The sequence below is a fragment of the Mastigoproctus giganteus genome, chromosome 8 (assembly GCF_048544385.1).
Source record: "Mastigoproctus giganteus isolate SK-2022 chromosome 8, ASM4854438v1, whole genome shotgun sequence".
Lineage (NCBI taxonomy): Eukaryota > Metazoa > Arthropoda > Arachnida > Uropygi > Thelyphonidae > Mastigoproctus > Mastigoproctus giganteus.
The window spans coordinates 46952204-46976989 of NC_143582.1; the positions used below are offsets into that span (position 1 = coordinate 46952204).

The 24786-nt window shown below is 37.1% G+C and overlaps 1 protein-coding gene across 1 annotated transcript in view; it reads right to left on the reverse strand.

Moving 5' to 3' along the window:
• The window catches only part of LOC150081509 (uncharacterized), an 83746-nt gene that overhangs the window by 58554 nt on the left and 406 nt on the right, over positions 1-24786 (reverse strand). The window lies entirely within an intron of this gene.

Here is a 24786-nt window from a genome sequence, read left to right on the forward strand (position 1 = left end):
TAAACCAACTAGGGAAAACACCATTCCATATCATTATGACATTAATGCAGTAAATACCATGCACTACATTAATGCAATATTGGCACAAACCACAAAATTCAAATTCAATTCTTGGTTTAATTAATAATTATAACTTTCAAACACCAGTGGGAAATCACTACTATATGTGCTTCCTACTTTATAACAGTTGTTTGTACTGGAAACATTGTAATCAAAATGCAATCACCAAAATCTTTATGGCAGTTCTGACAAAAGTTCTGCATAAATGTGCTAGCAAGCGAGCCCACTCCTATAACCATAAAAGACAGACATCTACAGATTTTACCTGTAAATCCTAAAAGTTGACAAATATAAAGATCAAACAGATTAAACCATGTTCATATTACAGGGGTTATTAACATGTAACTAAGTTGGTGGGGTTTTTTTTTTTTTTTTGAAGTGCCACACAGTGTGCAAGTATATCAAAATGGAAATACTGAAAATATAAGCATTTCAACCCAACACATACACGAGACAGAAAGAATCTGTCATTAATTTCTTTAAGTTATACAGATTATTCAGTGAATGAATTGCTATTGTTACACTTAAACTTCACAAACTGTAACAAGGACAGCAATTCAATTGTTGAAGTTATACATGAAATAGCACCATAAAATTTTAGGGATGGATGTAGAGCTCCTGAAATAGGTACGGAGAAGAGGGTCAAGACTGGTGAGGGAAACAGGAGTTACTGTTACCAAGGAAGGCTTCAGTTCTGTAAATTGAAGCACTGGAGGCTACAACCAGTGAGGTGATCTCATTGAGGGTTTAAGGTTTTTGAATAGATTGAGTGAGCCAATGCTGATAGGATTCTTCCTCTTGTTTACAATATACACATAAGGGGGTATAAATTAAAACTGCAGAAGGATGGTTGCAGAATAGATGTACAGAAGTTTGCCTTTAGCCAGCAGGTGGTTGATTACTGCTGTTGCAGAAATGGAATAGACTGAATAACTTCAAGAACTAGAAAAACTATTGGAAGGGAGGGATATGTGAAATGATGTTTTTTATTTATGCTTATGCTGTATAAACTTGCTTTCTTACATCACTTGCCATTATTAATACTACTAAAAATGTTTCGGTATTACCTGTATTCGAAATCAATGCAAGATTTTACCATAGACAAGTTTCAGTGCTTAGATTTGACTATTTAGGAAGATGCTAGATTTTTGTTCAAATTCAGCACAAAATATCATTATTATTACAAACCATGTTCAGGACAGTACCTTTCAATGAATTTTATTCATCATCAAGGATACAATGATTTGAGATCGTTCAAACAATTCATACATACATCACTAGCATTCTTAGAGAAAATTCACTAAACTTTTTCCAGTATCATCTGCTTTTAGCAGAATCATGTTCATTACATCTGATACTGTCAGCTTCAACATCACTGTCTCAAACTTTTTAGTTCTAGGGATGTCAAAAGGACAACTGACCAAGGGCATGGGCCCCTAGGTCAAGCACGAGCCGTTTTTCCTAGGTCTCATGCATTAAAACATTAAAAATATCTTTTTAATGCAGAAGTACTTCATGTATATGATAGCAGATGATACAGAGGTTGGCAATGGCAATACGCTACTGCAAAAGGATCTAAAAAAAGTTCAGCCGACAGACTGAGAAGTAGCAACTGAAGTTTAACATCGATAAATGCAAAGTACTGCATATGGGTAGCAGCAACCTCAGAGTAACATACCAACTGTGCAGTACTACACTCAGGGTGGTAGAGAATGAAAGACCTGGGGGATAATTGTGCAGCCAGGTATGAGGTTCTGAGCAGTGTGAACAGGCTGCAAGAGTAGCTCATGGGGGGTCTTGTAAATGATATACAGGAATTTTGGTAGCAGGGATAAGGAGGTGATTATCCCCATTGTATAAGGCAATGATTGGGCTACATCTTGAGTTACTGCATACAGGTCTGGAGGCTTCATTTTAAGAAGGATGTAGAGCTGCTGGAATGAGTACAGAGGAGGAGGGCAATGAGATTTTTGAGTAGAACAAAGGGCTTCTCTTACCAAGAAAGGCATAAGTTCAGCAAATTGTAATGTCTGGATAGCACCTGCAAGGTGATCTGATTGAATGGTTTGAGTAAGCTCAATGCTGATGGCATTCTTCCTCTTGTTCAGATTACACACCCAATAGGGCATAAATTCAAATTGAGTAAAGACACTTGTAGAACAGATGTGCAGAAATTTTCCTTTAGCCAGCAGGTGGTTGATTGCAAGAAACAAACTATCATTTGTCGTTGTGGAAGTTGACAGCTTAAATAAATTCAAGACAGAACTAAGCAAACTTTTGGAATGACTGGATTAGTATCTATTATTAGGCACATTGTGCCCAATAATAGATATTTTAATATCTATAACCAACCACTGCAGAACTACTTCAAAATCTCTTCTAAACATAAAAATTCTTATTCAGTGAGAACTTAATAATCAGCAACTTAGGAAAAAATTAAGTGTTAAATTTTTGCATATTCCAAATATAGATTCAAATTTTAATTATCCACGAAGGGGTTTAACAACCCATATAAGATCAATGGAAGAGGCATATGCAAAAGCAGTGGTGTGATAGCATGGGTATTGTAGCTTGCTAAACAAAAGTTTAATAAGATAGGAGTCATCAGCAAGAGCGGCAATAAAAAAAGAACTTGTTCCATATCTAGGCACTGTCTGTAAAACTTAGGTGCCAGTATTAAAGTAAAAATAACCATGATATCGATACACAGGAGAAAGCTGTCAAAGTCTGCTTATGATTTACAGCAAGTAGGTTAGTTAACAATAGGGTATGGGCTATACTGCTTCAGAAAGACTTAGATCAATTACACACATGATCTAAAAGATGGCAATTGAATTATATACAAGAGGCTGACAAGATGAAACCAAGTAAAATGTACACTACAAAGAAATACCACCACTTTGCTTATTGGAGGCTTGAAGTGGTGAAACCCATGTTTAGTCTCTAGAGCAAAGTTTCCGGCATCCTCATCTCCCCATACTTCTCCTTCAACCCATGCACGATACTAAGTACTATAGGTTTTGATACCTTTCGTGTTTGGGGTTCTCATAAAAAAATAAATAAAAAAAAATAAACATCCTTTACCTACATTGTCTACAATACTGAAAAAAACTTGGTGTGTTACGGAACAGCAATAAAAACAATAATCTTATTTGTGGTACAAAAAGATAAGGAGCATGAAACAAACTGTGTGGTGCCAATAAATGTCCTCTTTTTTTTAAATGAAAATCCCAAACATGGCTCAAAGGTTCAGAAGATACTTGCTGACAGACTTTAATTTCTGTAGATTGTAATTTTCAGGAAATATGTATGAAGAGAGATTGTTCCACAACACAGAAGTTAAAAGAATAAATGAAGAAGAAAAGTTGGTTCTGTCAATTTGAAGTTGAAGGTAAAAGGATACCGACTGGTTGCAGTACATGTTCAGACTGGTTTGAAGAGAGCTGGATTTACAGAAGCCAATTCAGAACATTGCCCATGGAAGTATATACAGAAAAGGCATGCAGCAGAAAGAGAATGTCTGAGACAGAGTGGAAAGACTATTAAAGATGAGTCATTAATTAACCTAACTGCCCTCCTTTGAATGGAATCTAGAAGCCTATAAGAGGTTATGGGGTCACCCCAGATGTTTGAATATTATTCCACGGTAGGCTACATTTGTGATTTGTACAAATGTAAGTAGCTCTTTGAAAGAAAATTAACACAGAGCGAAAGAGAAAACCCAGTTTAGATGCACAGGAAACAGATAGGTGATCTTGTCTAGAAATCCAAGTGTCATCAGAGTTAAGTATAGGAGCAGAAGAAATCAACTAAGTTATCTTTGTCCCGCTGGAGAATTACCCAGACATCAGCATTTAAGGAATTGGTAGTAGATGTTCGAGAAGTTAAAGCTGCTTGCATTCCATCTTCCAGTTCCTCAAACTGGAAGGTGGAATGCAGTGTGCCATTACCAGCAAAACTATGGATAGGATTTCCAGTAAATGGAAGGTCATGGATAGTATTTCCAGTAAATGGAAGGTCATTAACACAAGAGGAAGAGTGGGAGAAAGAACTGAACTGAAAGAAGAAATTAGAAGACAGAACCATCTACCATCACACATAGTGAGTGGTCAGAGAGAAAACTGGATACCCAATTACAAAAAAAAAAAAAAAAAAAAAGTTGACAAACCACAGGATGGAAGCTTATTTAGAAGACCTTTATGCCACACAATCGAAAGCCTTTGAAATGCCAAGAGCAAATGATTGAGTTTCAAGCTTTTCCATTAAATTTGTCCACAGATGGGTAACATAAGTACAGGAGCAGGACCAGTGGCCTGACACTGATGGAATCCATAGTGGCAATCTATGATGAGATGGAAGGTTTCAAGACAGTTTGGGAGTTACTGGTTAATAAGATAGGCTTCATTTTAGGAAGCTGCATTTATTCTACTTTTTCAAAAAGTAAAAAAAGTGCAATGGGACAATAATTGAATAGAAGGGATTTGTCACACTTTATAGGAACTGGCCGGATATGAACACATTTCCAAATAGAAGGGAAAACACCGATGGAAAAAGAAAGTGTACAAAGGCAACACAAAACAGGAGAAAGTTCAGAAGGATAGATTTTGAGAATGCAGAAATATCACTGTGACCTGGTGCTTTCTCGGCATCAAGGCTGTTCAAAATTCTTCCGACATCCTTTTAATGGAAGGCCACAGGAAGCATTGAATGGAGTGTACTGGGAATGGCAGGAGGTAGTTTACCAAGTTCATCAATACACGAGTTTGAAGAAAAGCAGGATGCCAGCAAGTCACCTTTTCTTTAGCTGAGGTGGCAATAGAACTATCTGGTTTTGACAGAGTTGCAAAGAGAGATGAGCAAAACTTCCAGCCAATAGCTTTGGCAAGAAACCAAAAGAAGTATATTTTCTACTCTCAGCCTGTTCAAAATCTAGTTTGGACAGATTAATAAATCCTTGACAATTGTTGAGCATTTGTGCAGATAGGCAGGAAATGAACCTGGATGCAAGCCAACTGCAATATGCAACATTTTATCTTGAACAGCCTTAACACATTTATTGGAAAACCAAGGTTTAGATGAAGGCCGGGTTTTTAATGTGGAGCGTGGAATATAGGATTTTATCACTACAAGAATAATTTCAATGACATGATCTGAGCAAACATTGACATCAAAAGATTTGAAACAGTAATCCAACAATGGAAAAGAAATACTACAGATCATCCCATTTTGCATTCTTGTAATGCCAAACAACATGCAGTTAAGAATGGCCATGAGAGAAAGGCTCCACTGGAGAAGAGACCACCATCAATGTGTGATCTGAGGATCATTCACTTCAACCATGTACTTGGAAGGTTTGTTTGTGAGAAAAAAGATCAAAAGTTTTTGCTGTGTGGTTAAGATTGTCTGGTAGGTAAATAAAGTAATTAAGTAATTACTTAATTAGGTAAATAAAGTAATAAAGTAATTGCAGAAGCCCCAGTTAACTATTTTACCAACAAGACCTCAAACATTTACCAAATGCAACAAAAAAAAAAAAAAAAAAATTTCTTTTAACTAATATCTTTATCTGGACAAACATGTATCCATTCATAGGAATCATTAAAAAGAATTTTTAATGGAAATAATAGAGAAGTGAAAAATCCTAGAGTTTTTAAAATTGCTGCCTTATATTTCCCAATGACCACTAAAGCTCAGTAATCAAAATATTACCACTGGCCTCACATGAGTTATACTTCCAAATATTCTTTCATGTTGTTACTTTTTTGAAAATTAGTTTCACTGTCAGTACACACTGTCAAGAAATCCCCTTACCAGTTCCAAGAGCTACTTCCAACATATGCGGCAACAACGCTAGCTATAGTAAAGATAAAAAACCTTAAGTAGAATTAACAACTTGAATGAGCTTCAAGCAGGTACTACAATTTTTTTTTATATCAATAAAAGAACCCCCCCCCCCTCAAACTACAGTGCATGGGCAGTAAAAAATAAATTTCTTCAAATTTATTGTGGATACTTTTACTACTTTTTGTTTGCAAAATATCTAAACCCCATAATGAGTACCAGTTTTAGTGAAAAGCATCTAGCGAAGAAAGCAAGGAACTATCGTTTTCATACCAAATGGAAAAAAGAGTTTTTCTTTATAAATGTGGATGGTAAGTATGTGTGCTTAATTTGCTACTCAAGTATAGCAATATGCAAACAAGGTAATCTTGAGCTATTTCAAATGTAAACACTCTACAATTAATAATCAGCTTCCCTTTCCAAGTGAACTTAGGAATGTGCAAGAACTCAAAGAACAACTGAAAGGCTAATAGTGTTTAAAAAACAAGTTGATAAAAGCAGAGCATCTACTATTGCTTATTGAATAAGACAAATGCTCAAAACAAAAAATAAAAATAAAAAAAAAACCACACTTGAAGATGGATATTTATAATGGAAACCTTTCTAAGGGCTGCTAATATATTATTTTAAAATTTCAAAAATAGTGGTCAATTTCAACCATTAACTCAATGCAGCTGTCAGCTAGAACTGTTTCACAACGAGTAATATCAATGGCAAGTGATAATTTTGCAACTGAATGCTGATCTTGATTCCTGCTCTTATTATTCATTACAGATGAACGAACCCACATACAGTGGAATCTCGTTAATACAAAGTTCAAGGGACCTAAATTTTCATGTTTTGTAATAATGAGTCCCCCCCCCCACAAAGTGTCAATTTTATAGGTTTGTTTGTTTTTTGGTACATACTGTATATCTAAGAATAATAATAAATAAATAATATCAAAAATAAATTAACAAAAGCCTTGTCTTACAACACAGTGACAGGAATAACATTTTTTAAAGATTTTATTTGTAAGACAAACTTATTAATGGAAATGAAAATATTGTACAGTATATATTTTGATATATACAATATTTTAGTATCACAGTAAAAATAAATGCAATAATTGTTTCTTTATCAACGTTACTGCAGACCAACATTCTCTTATTATGTTCAATGCATTTTGGGCGTCTTTTAGATGCCAGTGTGCGTGATTCTTCACTTTCACTGGTAACAAAAATATTGTTTTGTTTCGTACCCAGCAGCTCTTCTGGTTTTGGCATTGCAGTGGTAGCAACTTCATCATCCACCTTCAGAAACTCTTCAAATTTGCCAACAAAATCCATATGCTCCTTCAAATTCCACCAATCCTCACTGTTGCTATCACATTCGTCTGCTGGACCATGTTCTTCGATGATGTTATCTCCAAAGCTACTCTCTTTCTGAAGCAGTTGATTATTACACGATGTAATACTTTCCCAAGCAATAAAAAGATTATGGATAGCATCCAAGACATTCCAATCTGGCTGCAAATTGTTCCCTCCTATGTTGCAGATCAAGTATCTTATCAAGGCGGTCTCTATATGCTCTCTTGAGGTTATAAACAATGCCTTGATCCAGTGGTTGTATTAAACTGGTGGTATTGTAGGTAAAAACAACAGCAGTATATTTGTCAACTTAAGTGTCCTGGCAGAATGTGCTGTACAATGGTCTAGAATCATCAAAATATTCCTTTTTTCTGAAGCCATTCTTCTGTCCAATTTTGATAACCAAGACTGAAAAATTTTGACCATAAGCCAAGCACTTCTATTGGCCTCAAAATCACAGGGAAATTGGTTAACTGCTTTAAAACATCTTGGCTTGGAAAACTTACCAACAAGTGGGTAAGTGCCATCTGAATTGCAGCATAACAGAACAGTGAGTCGTTATTTACTTAATTTTCCACCATGAAAAGACTCTCCTCGAACAGCAAATTATAAAATAAACCTGTCTCGTCAAGATTAAAAAAAAAAAAAAAATCCTTTGCCTTATATTTTTCAAGGGTGGACCGTACAGAACACAACCAGCCTGTAGCCTTTTCTTTGTTGACTAATCCAGACTCACACACAAACATTTCGCAAAACCAAGTTATTCCTGTCTTTAAATCTTTGAAGCCAGCCACTGCTGTATTTGAAGTCACTAATCCCATGTTGCTGAGCTAGATAATTTGCCTCTTCTTGCAAAACCAGACCTGATATTGGCAAATTAGATGCACGCATTTGTTGATACCACTCAAAGTTTTGTTTCAAACTCCTCATGTTTTGCACCATGAATTTGTTTCCTGTTTTTCATTGCTGCTCCAGTGTCACACACTTCAAGTCTTTTTCGTTTTTTCAGTATTGTAGGTAAAGTAAGGGATGTTGTATTCCTTCTTTCAATCCCATCAGCCTCTTGTATTTTTAGTTTAATTTCCAGGTTTAATTCTGTCCGTCTAGGTTTTGTTGCCATAACACTGCTAGATAAGATTTAATATAAACAAATTTTAAGACAAGTTCCTTCAGCTCAGATAAAATGGCACAAAAAATAGATTGCTGTATACAATAGCAAAAGACTCTGAACTGGGGTAACAACTGCAACTGACCTTATTCCCATGGAGAGCGAGGGAGTGCATGTAAACAATTTATCCTTCAAAAAGATGTTTTTCAGAGTGCACTTCACATTGTAGCTACCATAAACTGTTTTGTTTACACAAATCTAATTTCTAACAAGTCAGTGCCATCCTTCAGGAAGCAGGGAGCCAGGTGGCCCAGGGCAATAATCGGATCTCTGCAAGATTTGTATTAAACATACAAAACTACAATATTTACAAAGAAAAGCCTATCCTTTCGCAGAGGGAATGGTATGTGCTTCATATAAACGAGTACTTTGTATAAACCGAGTTTGTATTAACGAGATTTTACTGTATACTGTTCATAAAGCTCAGCAGGACATCTTTACTCATTCCAGCAGCTCTGCATTCTTCCTAAAATGAAGCTCCAGACCTTTATGCAGTACAGAAGATGTGGCTTGACTCCCACCTCATACAAAGGGATAATCACTTCCTTATCCCTGCTAGCAAAATTACTCTATATCAATTGAGAAAGCCACAGCTGTCCTGGCAGCCTGCCTGTACTGCTCAGAGAACTTCATATCTGACTGCACAATTACCAAGCCTTTCGTTTTCTACTACCCTGAGTACAGTGCCCCACAGTTGGTACATTACTCTGGGTTTACTTTTACCCATACACAACACTTTGCACTTCTCTATGTGAAATTTCAATTGCAATTTCTCAGCCCATCTGCCTCACTTTTCTATCCTTTGTATCATCTGCAAACTTTAAGCCTGGACATCTGGACATTAAGCCCGACATACCTTCATCAATATCACTCATAAATATCAAAAACAACAATGACCCAATAGCAAACTCTGGGGAGGACTTCACTAATAACATTGGTCCACAAAGGGTAGTGTCCAAATTCCTGAATATGATCTCTGTTATGAAACTTGTGATGAAAATAGTTAACTCTATATGCGAGCAAAGACATCTTTTCAAAGAATTGATTGATATATTTAAATGTTAATATTCAGATTTATTACTACATGAAGTGAGAGGGTCGAGTAGAGGGAAAGTACAGTCATTCCCCAGCTTACGTAAGGGTTGCATTCTGCGGAACTCTAAGAAAGTCGGAATTTCCTTAAATGCTTATGCAGCACTAGCAAATTTGATTGAAGCAAAAAAACAAATGTTCGGCAAACATGTAAACAGAATTATTTATTCAAATTTTTTGTATCTCATGTGCAGGAAAAATTACAAAAAGACAGGAATAAAGTCAGCAAGTTTTACCTTTCTCTATAACAGTGAAAATGCCACTGTTATAGAGAATTCCAGTTCACTGGAATTCTTCATTCACTTTACTAACCCCTCTCAGAGCCTTACAAACCACAATCAGGTCCCTTCTGAGGTGCATGGCTGCCAAGCTCTATAAGCCTGCATATCCAGAGGCTTTCCTAATATGGTTGCCCTTTTGCCAATCTCAACCATGCAAGATGTCTGTCTTTGGACCCTTTCAAGAAGCTCAATGTCCTTTTTCAGATGAGGTATTCATACCTGAACACAGTATTCGAAATGTGGCCTTACAGTGGGACTATGACCTCCATACCTCTACAAGATGTTTGATAAATCATCAATAGAGCACCAGGGCTTTCCTGACTGCCTTTTAAACTGGCCAGAAAACTTCAAGCAATGCATTCGAAAACTTCAAATGCATTACTAAAATTGAAATAAACAACAATGAAATTATTCTCTATATCCAGTTCATGATTGGTTGGCATCAACTCAAATAACATACTTCAATGCTAGTAGTTTCTACAGCCATTATTAGGAATGGAAAGACAAAAAGAAATACTTATCCTGTTCAAAAAGACAATTTATGATTACATGCTTTTCTGCAAGTATGGTATTATAACAAGCAAGTACACTCAGATGTGTATGCAAGCTTATAATACAGCATCAGAAAAAAAAAAAAAAAAAAAACCCCATCTTTCCATTTCCTTCTAATAACACTAGCCAACAAAAAATATTTTTTCCGTAACTCCACAATGAAAATGTGATGCAGCTGTTTATGTTTGGAGGATACATTTACAACCCTGAGGACATGTCACAATTAATTTATGCTTGGGAAACCATGACAACCTACAAAAATCCTCACCAAAAACGATGTGTGCCCTTTCCAAATTGTAAATTGTTGCATAGGAATTTGAACCTAAGAACCATAGGTAGAAGTCTGATTATGTTTATCACAAGAAAACAGAGGCCAGAATCAATTGTTAAAATTGTTTCTGGCCTCTATATTTAATAACTGTGACATGATGTAAAACTATCATGGTGATTTTCAAAATCTACACAAAAATTTGTTAAAAAAAAAAAGCAGTTAAGTTCTTGGAGGTAAAAGTTGTGTTGGCTAGTGCAATCAGTCTAATTCTTCCTTATATTTATTCAAACTACCCACTTCCACAACACCAGATGGAAGTTTGTTCCAACAACTGATTACTCTGGCTGAAAGCAAATTTTTGCGCAACTATTCTACAACCATCCTTTCTTAGTTTAATTATGTTTATTGTCTGAAAATTGGTAAGGATGCCACAAGTATTCAGTTTAACCAATCCATTTAAAGCCTTTCACGCTTCAATCCAGGTCTCTTCACAGATGACTAATTTCTAAGTGCTTCACAATTTACAGAAATGAAGTCATTATGGTAACAGACCCTTTCATGTCCTTGACTAATCTTGTTGCTCTTCTCCACACCCATAGTTACTGTCACAGTAGCTAATCAGACAACACCTCTTAACAAATTCATACTTGATTCCTGTCAGATGATTCAGAATACAAATATACAAGGTGTGGCAATAAAGTTCTCAGACTGGTAGCCATTATCAACTAATCTGAAAATAAATGGAAGTGCATGTAACCAGTTTCATTAGTATCGTTAACATTCTGCATCACAATTTTCCAACTGAGCAATGAACAAATATCACATTTTGCTTTAAACTGGGAAAAGATGCAACAGACACTGAGTTGCAAAACTTCAGGAAATTGAGGCAAGAGAATGTCATTTGACCTGCAGAACCGCCAATGAGTTGAATATGAATAAGGAGACTATTCATCATATGCTGCATGAAGATTTAGGGAAAAAAAAAAAGGTCTATGCAAAACTGTTCTGCACAGCCTCACAGATGAGTAAAAGCAATGAAGTGTAATCATACAAAGATTTCATCAAGACCTGTCCAATCCTAATTTCTTTGTATTGTTACTGGAGATGAGAGTTGGGTGCTTCAATACAACCCAGAGGCAAAGCATCAGAGCATGCAGTGGACTTCAAAATCATCACCAAAGTCCAAAAATTTTGTTTACAGAAGTCTAGCATCAAGACAATGGTAATAATTTTTTCCACAAACAGGATGTGAATCACAAAAAATCTGTACCTTAAGGGGAGAGAATCTAGGCTGCATTCTACATACAGATGCTTCAACAACCACTCAAGTACATTTCCCAGGATAGGCTGCAATTTCAAGAGAAAGGCTGCTGTTTCTTGTTCCACAACAATGTCCCAACCCATTCCACACATGTGAAGACACTTCTGACAAAACAGGGCACTGTACAGATGAATCATCCACCCTACCTCTCACAATCTAGCACCAGCAAACTTTCTCTTTCCCAGGGAGAAAATTGCCCCCAAAAGGTAAGATATGTCAGGAAGTTGAGGACATAAAAAAAAAAAAAAAAAGTAACCACAGAAATATAAACATCAATCTCTTCGAATTCCTTCACAGACTCTTTTCAGAAACCTTCAGAACAGTGTAATAAGTTTTTTTTTTTTTTGTTTTAATGAAAACCACAAACGAGAGGCATTAGAACCCATAGTATTTAGTACCGTGTCCGGGTTGGAAAGATGAAAGGAGGTATTTGTTGGCATTAGACTTGAACATCACAGTCTGTAGACTGTGATTTTCAGGAAATACGTATGAAGGAAGGTTGTTCCAGAAAATGGCAGCTGAATGAATAAATAAAGAAGATGAATGGATGTTGGCTGGTGGAAGCACGCATTCAGACTGTTTTGAAAGAGAGAGCAGGAATTATAAAACCCAATTTAGAACAGTGCCCATGGAAGTATCTGTAGAAAAGGCATGCAACAGAAACAATATGCCTATGAGACAGTGAGTGAAGAGACTGTTCAAGATGAGCCATTAATTAACCTAACTACCCTCTTCTGAATGGAATCTAGTACATTCAATCAGGTGGAAATTAATTTGAATAAAAATTAAACATTTTGGACTCCTTTGCTCTGCAAAAGAAGATTTCACCAGTCCAGGAACTTTAGAGCCACAAAAAAAAAAAAAAAAAAAAACCCACTTCACATGTCCATCCCATCCAATAGTTTTAGTTCTTTCTGGAATTTATTCAAACTACCTATTTCCACAACAAATGGAAGTCTATTCAAACAAAAAAAAAAAAAAACAACCCACTGTCTAACAGCAAACTTTCACACACCTATCCTGCAACCATCACTTCCATAACTTCAATTTATGTCCCATCATGTATGTAGTCCAAGAAAGAATGCCATCAGCATTCAGTTTGTGCAATAAATTCAAAGCCCTAAACACCTCAATGAGAGCACCTTGCAGGTATCGAGTCTCCATACACTGCTATTTGCAGAACTGAAGGCTTTCTTGATAAGACCACACCTTTTGTTCCCCTCATTGATCTCTCTGTCCATTACCGCACATGTTCAAGCAAATCGACATAATCCCCAAAATGAGGCCTCCAGACCTGTATATGCAGTACTTAAGGTATGGACTAACCCTTGCCTTATACCATGGGTTAACCTCCTCCTCATCCCTGCATGTCACTGACTTAATCCCATGAACTCTCCTGGCAGCATTGCTCAGAGGATTTCATATCTGACCGCACAATTACTCCAGGGTTTTTCCTCCCCACTACCTTGAGTAGTACTACACATTGCTACCCATATGCAGTAGCTTGCATGTCACCATTAAACTTTTTCAGTCAATTTACCTAATTTTTCTGGATCTTGTTGCAGTAACATACTTTAACAATTGTCATTAACCAACCTCTGTATAATCTGCAAACTTGGACATTAAGCCTAATATACCTTCATCAATACCATTAATAGATATAGAAAACAATGGGCCCCATCACTGAACCCTAGGAGACTGCTAATAATATTAGTCCAGAAAGAGCAGTGTCCATTGATAACTACTCTCCATCCACCCAACCATCTGTTTATCCATAGCAGTAACTTTCCCTTAATGCCACATCACTCTCATTTTTCCTTTATATGCAACAGCATCAAACCCTTTCCTGAAATCCAAGTTTACAATATCAAAATTATTGTTTGCATCCAGTTCCTTTGTCGCTCTTTATTAGCCCCTTTTTGATTTGGGGACACATTTGCAAATCTCAAACCCATGGGATCCTCCCGTGAATCCAAATATGCTCTCATAATTATGGCTAAAAGTTGGTTTACCCAATTTGCTGTCTGCCTTAATATGGATAGATCACATCCATCCCAGATGTCTTTTTTCATGTTTAGCTTAAACAATTTCCCTGCCATAATTTGATAAACTGGCATCCATTATCCTAAAGAATTCCTCATGTGTGAATAGAGATGCAAAAATACCTATTCAAACTGTTATGATCCTGCTCAGAAACCTGAGCAGGATCATAACAGTTAAACCATGAATATCAAGTAGACCAATGTGATTAATCCCCTTCCTCCTAGTATTTACACAAGTATAGATGTCTGCTGTTTTTCTTTGATGTAACTGCAGACTAGTTTATATCTACCATAGGTTTCTATATCAAATGATAATTTACATACATCCCATACATTTTTCTTCTCTTTCATGAAATCATCTAATATCCAAACATGTAGGCCTAAGTCTTGAATAGTATTTCTTACTTTGTACAAAAAGCCGTATCTGTGACTTCTATGATTACTTCCCACTTAGAATTTGCTGTGTAATATCATCAGTTGGTCCCACTGTATAGAATTTAGAAACTGTCTCAGACCACTGCAATCACCTTCACAAAAGCCCTTCCCTTTACCCCTCTTGGTATTTACATCTTAGTGAATTCCACATCAATACACTATTATCACTGCCACCTAGTGATTCTTTTATCAGTAGATTCATAATGCATGAAGAATCACTGCTGATAATCAAATCAAGAGTACTGCTTTCTCTTGTTGCTCCCCCTAATGTGCTGATGTAGAATCCAATAAATCCAGAAAAAACTCTTGCTAGTGTGTGAGCTGAGTGAACTACCCATAAGTTCTAGTCAACATCTGGAAAGTTAAAACCCTCCATTATAAAAGTAAAGTGCAGCCATTATCAACCCACTGCAGGGTGGAAGCCTCCTCAACAATTCATGCTGAGGGAAATGGACCATAATCTGCCACGCTGGTCCAGTGCAGGTTGGCAGATCAACCGTATTCAGCAGTCAGGGGCTTGAACCCCGGTCTACTCAAAGAGCGTGTGCTACTGCACTCCCGCTCCTGCCCACTCGGCTACGGAGGCCGTCTATAAGGCATTGTAATTTACTAGGCCACTATTTCTCTGTATAATTGTTCATTATACAGAGAATCACATTTATTGGGGCTAAAAGACTCCTACTCTCATTTTTGTTTTCCCAGTGCAAATGTGACATCAAATTGACTCAACATTACATTAACCACCCATGTCAACTGGACACACTGCCTTAAATTTTATATACTTCTTAAAAATCAGCATAACCCCCTCCTCTTGCCAACTGTTTGTCCTTTCTGTATATACTGTACTCCCCATATTTAAATTTTGCATCCCTTATGTCTGAGTGACACAGTCTCTGATATATCACTAAAATGTCCATATCTGATGACTCAATTGGTATTTCAAATTTATTTACTATACTCCTAGCATTAGTATACACACAAATATATATGCACCTGTACCCTTAGGAAGCAATGCAAGGATTGTTATACCTGCATGTCACTACTATTAGCATTAGTAGATGCAAGAAAGCAAGCTTATATAGCATCAAGCAAAAAAAAAAAAAAAACCCCTTCCCATTTCACCTATCCATTAACTCCAAATGTTTGTCTAGTTCTGCCTTGAATTTATTTAAGCTGTCAACTTCTACAACGATAGAGGGAAGTTTGATCTAGCAATCAACTGCCCGCTGGCTAAAGGTAAATTTCTGCACATCTATTCTACAACTGTCTTTCCTCAATTTGAATTTATGTCCCCTCAAGCGACTAATCTGAGTAAGGGGAAGAATCCCATCAGCACTGAGCTTACTCAAACCATTCAAGGCCTTATAGACCTCAATCAGATCACTACACAGGAGCCTAGTCTCCAGACACTGCAATTTGCAGATCGTCTTTCTTTGTAAGAACAGCCCTTTGTTCCATTCACCAATCTCGTTGCCCTTCCCTGTACTTGTTCGAGTAGCTCTACATCCTTCCTAAAATGAGGCCTCCAGACCTAAATACAGTACTCAAAGTGTAGCCTGACCACTGCCTTGCAGACCATCTACACTGCTCAGAAACTTCATACCTGACTGCACAATTACCCCCAAAATCTTTCATTCTCTACCACCCTGAGTGTAGTACCACACAGTTGACAAGGTTATTCTGGGGTTATGTTACCCATATGCAGTACTTTACATTTGTCAATGTTAAACTTCAGTTGCCACCTCTCAACCCATCTGCTCAACTTTTCTAGATCAATCTAGCCTTTTGCAGTAGCGTGCTGTCATTAACAGCTCTGCTAACCTTCATATCGTTGCAAACTTGGACATTACGCATGATATACCTTCATCAATATCATTGATAAATACAGAAAATCTTTATCCATTAATCTTTTCATCTGTGTATTCCCCCAATCTAACAGTTTTCCAAAAAATTTTTTAACAGTACCTTGATACTGTCAGCAAATAATACTTTCACCCCTTCTATTTAAATGTATTCCTTCCCTGTAAAAACAGTCTAGCCTGTTAACAAGTACAGACCATGCTAAGAAAAATTCTACCCCAAGAGCCTTGCAGTCTATCCAGGGGAAAAATTGCTTAACAAAGTTTTATCCTGTATTTCCTCCTCTTGATATAGGCAGAACTGCAGACACTATCAAATTTAATCCTAACTTGACTTTTTCAACATTGCCCTATACTTAGCAGTGGCAGATAATTCAAGAAAGCAAGCTTATACAGCATCACAAAAAAAAAAAAAAAAAAACCCTTCCCATTTCATCTATCTATCCATGACTCCAATAGTTTGTCTAGTTCTTTCATGAATTTATTCAAGATATCCACTTCCACAACTGATGTAAGTTTGTTCAAGCAATCAAGCATCCACTGGCTAAAGGCAAACTTTCACATACCTATTCTACAAACATCCTTCTTTAATTTATGCCCACTTATATGTAGTCTGTGCAAGAGAAAGAATTCCAACAGCACTGAGTTTGATCAATCTATTCAAAGAATTAAACACTTTAGTCATATCACCTTGCAGGCACTTAGTTTCCAGATGCTGCAATTTGCAGAACTGAGATTGGAAAAGGGAACAAGGCAGTGCTCTTACCAAGAAAGGTGTAATTTGCACCTTTCTTGGTAAGAGCACCGCCTTGTTCTCTTTACCAATCTCACTGCCCTTCTCTGTACCCATTCAAAGAGCTCAACATCCTAAAATGGAACCTCTAGACCAGTAGTAACAGCAAATGATACAAGAAAGTAACCTTATATAGTATCAGCAAAAAAAAAAAAAAAAAAAACCTACACAGTTTGCCCATTTGTATCCTTCAAGAATTTGTCTAATTACACATATTAGTCCCCTAATGTGTGTAATCTCAACAAGTGGAAGAATGCCATTAACATTCAGCTTACTCAATCCACTCAAGGCTTTAAACACCTCAATCAGATCTCCTAAATTAGTCTTGTGACACAATTTACAGAATTGAAGCAATTATAGGTAAGCACAAGCTTTTGTGCCCTTCTCTGCACCCATTTCATCAGATCTACATCCTTCCTAAAATGAGCCCCCCCAGACATGTATGCAGTACTCAAGATGTGTGGCCTTACCACTGCTTTATACAATGGGATAATCCCCTCATCCCTACTAGCAAAATTCCTGCATACCACTGACAAAACCCCATGTAGTGTGGCATTAGTTTTCCCTTAATGCAACTACACTCATTTGTACAGCAGTCCTTTATATGCAAGAGTATAAAAAGCTTTCCAGAAAATTAATTATGCTATGACTGAAGCATAACTTCACTCCTGTACAGATGGTCCTGCATTATTTCTTTAACCAGCAACTCTATTTTCCCTTAAAAACAGAAGTTAAGCAAACAGGTCTGCAATTAACTCATGCCACCTGTTGACCCCTTTGTGAAATACATTTACACATCTACATTTCACAGGGACATCTCCTAACTCTAAGGATGTCCTTAAAATTATGGCTAACGGTTTGCTTACCTTCTTGGCTGCCTACCTTAATATAACTGGATAAAACCCATCTGATGGCACCTTTCTTCTCAGTTATTACAAAATTATTAGCTCTTTGTTAGTTTGATAAACTTCTGACATCCACTTTCCCTAAAAAATTCCTCATATGTGAATGTAGATACAAAATATTTATTTTGCATCTACATTCACATCATCAACAAGTAAACCATCAATATCAAGTGAGTCAGCATGATTCATCCTCTTCCCTCTGGTGTTCAATAAATTGCTGCTTCTCTGCATTCCTTCACCAAAGATTTCTCATAATCTGTCTTAGTTTATTAAGTAACTCCTCAGATCACCTACTCTTAATATCGTAAGTACCAAGATGTACAACAATATCACCTTTTGTGCTCTAAAAAGATGATATCTGCTTTACAATGTAAGCAACTTTTTCCTCTGGAAGATATACCCTGGTCCTCAAGTTAGCATTAGTAGAGGCATAACATGCAAGAAAGCAAGCTTATATAGCATCAGTCAAAAAAAAAAAAAAAAAAAAAACTTCCTGCTTCACCCATCCATTCACTCTAAACATTTTGTCTAGTTCCATCTTGAACTTAAGTTGCTGAACTCCACTACAACAGATGAAAGTTTGTTCCAACTATCAACTACTCACTGGCTAAAGGCAAATTTCCACACATTCTACAGCAGCCTTTCCTCAATTTGAATTTGTCCCCTCAGATCTGAGCAACAGGAAAAATCCCATTAGAATTGAGCTTGCTCAAACCATTCAAGGCCTTCTCGATTAGATCACCTCACAGGTGCCCAGTCTCCAGAAGCTCCAATTTGCAGAACTTAAGCCTTTCTTGGTAACACTAACCCTTTGTTCCACTCACCAATCTAGTTGCCCTTCTCTGTACATGCTCCAGGCACTCTACATCCTTCCTAAAATGAGGCCTCCAGACCTGCATGCAGTACTCAAGGTGTGGCTGACCATTGCCTTATACAAGGAGAAAACCACCTCCTTATCCTTGCTAGCAAAATTTCTGTACATCATTGACTAAACACCATGTGCTACTCTTTCAGCCTATTGCACTGCTCAGAAAACTTCATATCTGACTGCACAATTATCCTAAGGTCGCTTTAATTTTCCACTAGCCTGAATGCAGTACCATCCAATTGATATGTTATTGTGGGGTTACTGCTACCCATATAAAGTACTTTACATTTGTCAATGTTAAACTTCAGTTGCAATCTCTCAGCAGATTTGCTCAAATTTTCCAGATCCTATTGCGTAATGTACTATCATTACTGTCATTAACAACCCTGCCAACCTTTGTATAGTCTGCAAACTTAGACATTAATCTGGATATACCTTCGTCAATAGCACTGAAAAATACCGAAAACAACAATGGGCCCGACGCCGAACCCTGAGACCTCCACTAATAACATTAGTCCACGAAGGGCAGTATCCATTGATATCCACTCTGTCTTCTCCCATTCAACCATCCTTTTATCCACTGTAGCAACTTGCCCTCAATGCCATACTGCTCCAATTTGTACAGTAGCCTTTCATGTGCCACAGTATCAAAAGCTTTCCTAAAATCCAAGTATATGATATCGAAATTATTTTTTGCCTCCAGTTCCTTTGTGACGAATCATAGTATCCAATCATATTTGTCAGACAAGCCTTCCCCTAAAGAAACCATGCTGTGCCTGAATTATAACTGCAATCTTGTCCAGATGATCCTGCATCACTTCCTAAACCACTGACTCCATTATTTTCACTGTAACAGATGTTAGACTAAGAGGTCTGTAATTACTCGTGTCACCCTTTTATACCCATCTGAATCGGGGACACATTTGCACATATCCAGTCCAAGGGGACCGCCCTGAGTCCAAGGAAGCTTTCATAATTATGGTTAAGGGTTTGCTAACTTCCTTTGCTGCTTCTCTTAATATAACTGGATAGATTCCACCCACCCCAGGTGCCTTTCTTGTGTTCAACTTTAACAATTTCTGCTCCACTTTACTTTCAGTTATTACAAAATCATTTAACTCCTTTCCAGAGTGTGATAAGCTTGTGGCCTCCACTTCCCTACAAACCTCTTCAAGTGTAAATGTAGATGCAAAATTCTCATTCAGTTTGTCAGCTACTTCGTTCATCAACAATCAAACTGTCAATGTCAAGTGGACCAATCTGATTCAGCCCCTTCCTTCTAGAGTTAACATAAGTAAAGTAGTCTACTGTTTTTCTTTGCATTGTTTCCAAAGATTTCTCATACTCTGCCTTTACTTGCATAACATCCTTTGTGACTTGATTACAGGTTATGTTTGCCAAAGATTTCTCATAATCTGCCTTTGCTTGCATAACGTCCAAAGATTTCTCATACTCTGCCTTTGCTTGCATAACGTCCTTTGTGACTCAATTACAGGCTATGTTTGCCAAAGATTTCTCATAATCTGCCTTTGCTTGCATAACGTCCTTTGTGACTCAATTACAGGCTATCTTATATCTACCACAGGCATCTGTTTCTCCTGGTAATTTGAGTCCCATGCATTTGTCTTCTCTGCCACGAGTCTCAGTGGATCATCTGACCTCTTAGGCCTAAACCTTAAACAGTATTTCTTAGTTGGTATGAAAAGCCTAGTAGCTTCCAAGATTAATTCCTTGAATGCTTCCTTAGAATTTGCTGTTGGTAACAACATCAGCTGGTCCCACTATAAAATTTAAAACATCTGAGACCACTGTAGTCACCTTTATGAAAGCAAAAACCCTTCCCTTTACCCCTGATGGTAGTTACATCTTTAAGTAAATCCCATTTCAGTACACTGTGATCACTGCCACCTCGTGGTTCCTTTATCTGCAGGTTCTTAATGCATGAAGAATCACTGCTGAAGTTCATATAGTTCAATTTATTATTAGTAGTATATGATGCAAGAAGGCAAGCATTATAAAGTATTGGCAAAAAAAAAAAAAAAACCTCCCACATCACTTTTCCACCCACTCCAAAAATTTGTCACTCTTCCTTGAATTTATTCAAACTGCCCAGTCTCACAACAGCAGATGGAAGTTTGTGCCAAAAATCTACCATCCACTGGCTGAAGGGAAACCGCAAATCTATCCTACAACCAACCTTCCTCAATCTGGATTTATGCACTTTCATGTGTGTAGTCTGACCAAGATAAAGAATACCATCAGCACTGGGCTTTCTCAGTCCATTCAAAGCCTTAAACACCTCAATCAGACCACCTCAGAGGTCTCCACACACTGCAATTTTCAGAACTAAAGACTGTCTTGGTAAGACTATTCCCCATTCCTTTTGCCCTTCTCTGTACCAATTCCAAGATATCTACATCTTTTCTAAAATGAGGCCTGCATTATACAACATGGCATAATCATATCCTTATCCCCACTAGCAAAGTTCCTGTATATTGTAAACAAAACCCCAAGATCTGTCCTGTGAGCCTCTGCACTGCTCAGAGAACTTCATACAAAGGGTACTAGGAAAGTTTTGCAATACAGCTTTGTTTATTTAATTTGTTCAAAGTAATTTCCTCAATACATTCAATACACCTCTCCATCCTCCGAAACCAATCTTTAAACCAGTTCTGCCAAGTTTCACTAGGGGATAAAGCACACTCGTTGTCCCAAGCCCGTAGAAGGTCCTCATCACTGGAAAACCCGCCTCCCTTTTAGCTTAATTTTCACATGCGGGAACAGTGCAAAGTCGCAGGGAGCAAGGTCTGGACTGTAGGGAGGGTGCTCGAGAAGTTTCAGTCCTGTCGTGGTCAAATATTCGGTGCAGGCTTTGGCGCGGTGAGCTGGAGCATTATCGTGATGGAGGTACCAGGTGTCCATTCGTGACTTTGGCCGCAGGTTCTTCATAGATTCAATGACTTTAGGCAGGCATTGTTCAGTATACCACTTAGCTGTGACTGTCTTCTGCGTGTCCAAAACGACACGTTCCACAATTCCACTCGATTTGAAAAATACAGATATCTTCTTTACAGATCGGGATTTTCTTCTTTACAGATCGGGATTTTCTGACAATTACAGGTGTGTCGTCATCATCAAAGACCCAAATGTTTTGAGCCTTGGTCGGCAGATCGTAATAGTACAGCCAAGTCTCGTCACCTGTCACGATGTTGTTCACATACCGAGATTGTCCCTTATCAAACTTTAACATCTCCCGGCACCAAGTCACACGTCGTGTCATCTGCTCTTCAGTCAGTTGATGCGGCACCCAGAGAGAACAAAGTTTCTTCACGTACAAATGATCTTGCAGAATCAAACGAATTTCTGGTGCATTTAGGCCCAAAGTATCCTCTATCTGTTGGTAGGTCACTCGCCTGTTTTCATCAAGCATTTTCCTCACAGCAGTAACGTTTTCCTCCGTAACTGACGTTCATGGCCTTCCCGGCCTCTCAGAATCCTCCAGAGTGAAATTTCCCCTTTGGAATTCTCTATACCACCTGAATATCGTTGTACGATGTGGACAATCATCATCTAGTGCAAGAGTCATTTCTTCTAAGCACTAGTCTATGGTTAAACCACGCACGAAATTATACCGAAAAACTGTCCTTATCTCATTTCGTGACCACGATGCCATCGCAAGCACTTTACACTCTCACTACTAATGAATAACTAAGCCCATCGACTTGGCGCAGCGGCTACTATGCACGTATGAACATGTCTCAACATGCAGCAACAAGCAGCTTCCTGTGATTCATTGTTGCGTCATATTGCAAAACTTTCCTAGTACCCTTTGTATCTAACAGCACAATTATCCCTAAGTATTTTTCATTTGCCACTATTTTGAGGGTAGTACCACACAGTTGGTATGTTAATGTGGGATTACTGCTACCCATATGTAGTAGCTGGCATTTATGAATGTTAAACTTCAACTGCCATTCCTGGCCCACTGCCTAATTTTTTTTTTTTTAGATCCTGTTGCAGCAGCGTACCATCATTAACCATCCTGACTACCTTTGAATCATCTGCAAACTAGGACATTAAGCCTGATGTACCTTCATCAATATCATTAATAAATATAGAAAAGAACAATAGGCCAAGCACAGAAGGGGGGGAACTCCACTAATAACATTCATTCACGAAGATCAATGTCCATTACCACATTCACTGCCTTTTATATTTGCAAGGGTCCTTTATGGGCAGCTTGATGCGCTAGACAAGTAGGCAGTCCTTTTTAGTATATGGAATTCATCTGCAAAGAATCTTCGCTCTAGGTAACACCAGCATCTACTGTTTGTAGCATTCTAACATCAACTTATGCATCTGAACAAGAATCAGAATCTGCACCACTTGAATAGAGTTCTATTTCAGTATCAGACATGTTATAAAGAGCTGATTCAATGTCATCAGCTTCAACATACTGTATCCCTGTTCCTCTTCAGTCATGTCTTAGGCTGTGAATCTATTATACTAACCCTTTAGGCCAAGGTTTTTTTTTTAGGAAAGCACTTCACACAAAATTTTATTAGTAGATACACACTAACACACTAAGGATGATGTTTTGTTTTTCAAAAACTAAAGAATTATAATTCAGCAAACTTAATCTTCAAAAAAAATTTTTCCCTTTATTTCTTGTAGGAAATACCAAACTAGATAAAAGAACTTCAAACATATGAAACTAAACCATGTATACAGCTTTTATATACCTCTCTAGACAATGTGACTGATGCTAAGCAAAATCCCAGTTGTAATGTAATAGCCATTTTTAAATCAGTGTGCTGATATCAGTCATTTCACGTGTCTCCTTTTACAGTGCTCATTTATTGACCACAATTGAATGGACATTTGCATTGAGTAAACACTGAAATGAACTGATTTTCATGAAGTACTGTTGTTTTATAAAATATTTCAAACAAAAATGCACAAACTTGTTTGGTTTTTTTGTTTTTATCAATTACCATGAATATATCTTGGACCATCATAATTTTTTTGTTTTATTTCTACTGAACTCTTTCACAGCAAGCCTGTACAGTGACAGTATTTCACTCACCTGCTCATTAAACAGTTAATGAAGTGAAGAAACTAGAAAGTCACATATCACACAATTCAAAGACAAATAAACATAGCTGATACTGTGGATCAAGTACACCAAAGTTCAAATTAACACAAAGAGCACTGTTTATTTTTTTGTGATCAATTTGGCAATAATAAGTGGATATGTGTTAAAAATGACTGCACTTCACACAGACTAAATTACACGAACAAATTTCATGAACACCTAAGTCGTTACAACAATTTAATTAGAAAAAAAAAGCAGTAACGAAATAAAATTTGAAACTGCACCTTTGTTATAATATCCCACAAAATATGACTACATATGCAAACTATTAAAAAACACTTCAAAATTGCACTTCTTGCAGTCAACCTATAGGCAAAGTTCAAACAAAGCCTATATATGAATTTTGACTGGCATTTTTATTTTATTTCTATTTTCAATAAATTTTGACTGTAATGAGCTTAAAATCTCTTCAGGTTTTTATTCTTATCCCTTTTAAAATACATTCCTTGACATTTCCTTTAAATACTATTTTCATGTGAACAAAATTTACTCGTGGTTCGGAATAAACGAACATTATTTTATGGTAGCACTTCTAGTGTTAAATTGACTACAGTGGCTAAAGCTTTACTGCCACGAATATACCTCAAACTTCGGTAATTGTCTAGTTAACATTTAACTGTTTTAATTTAGGGCTGCTTCTGCATGGCTTGTTTTAATTTTATTTCAAATATTTTGTTGATTACACTCATCACACACCTGTCTTTCTAACGTTATGTTTTAATGAAAATAATCAAATATAAAGAAGGCACAGTTTGCTTTCCATTTCTCGAGCCACAGAAAAAAAAAGAAAAAAA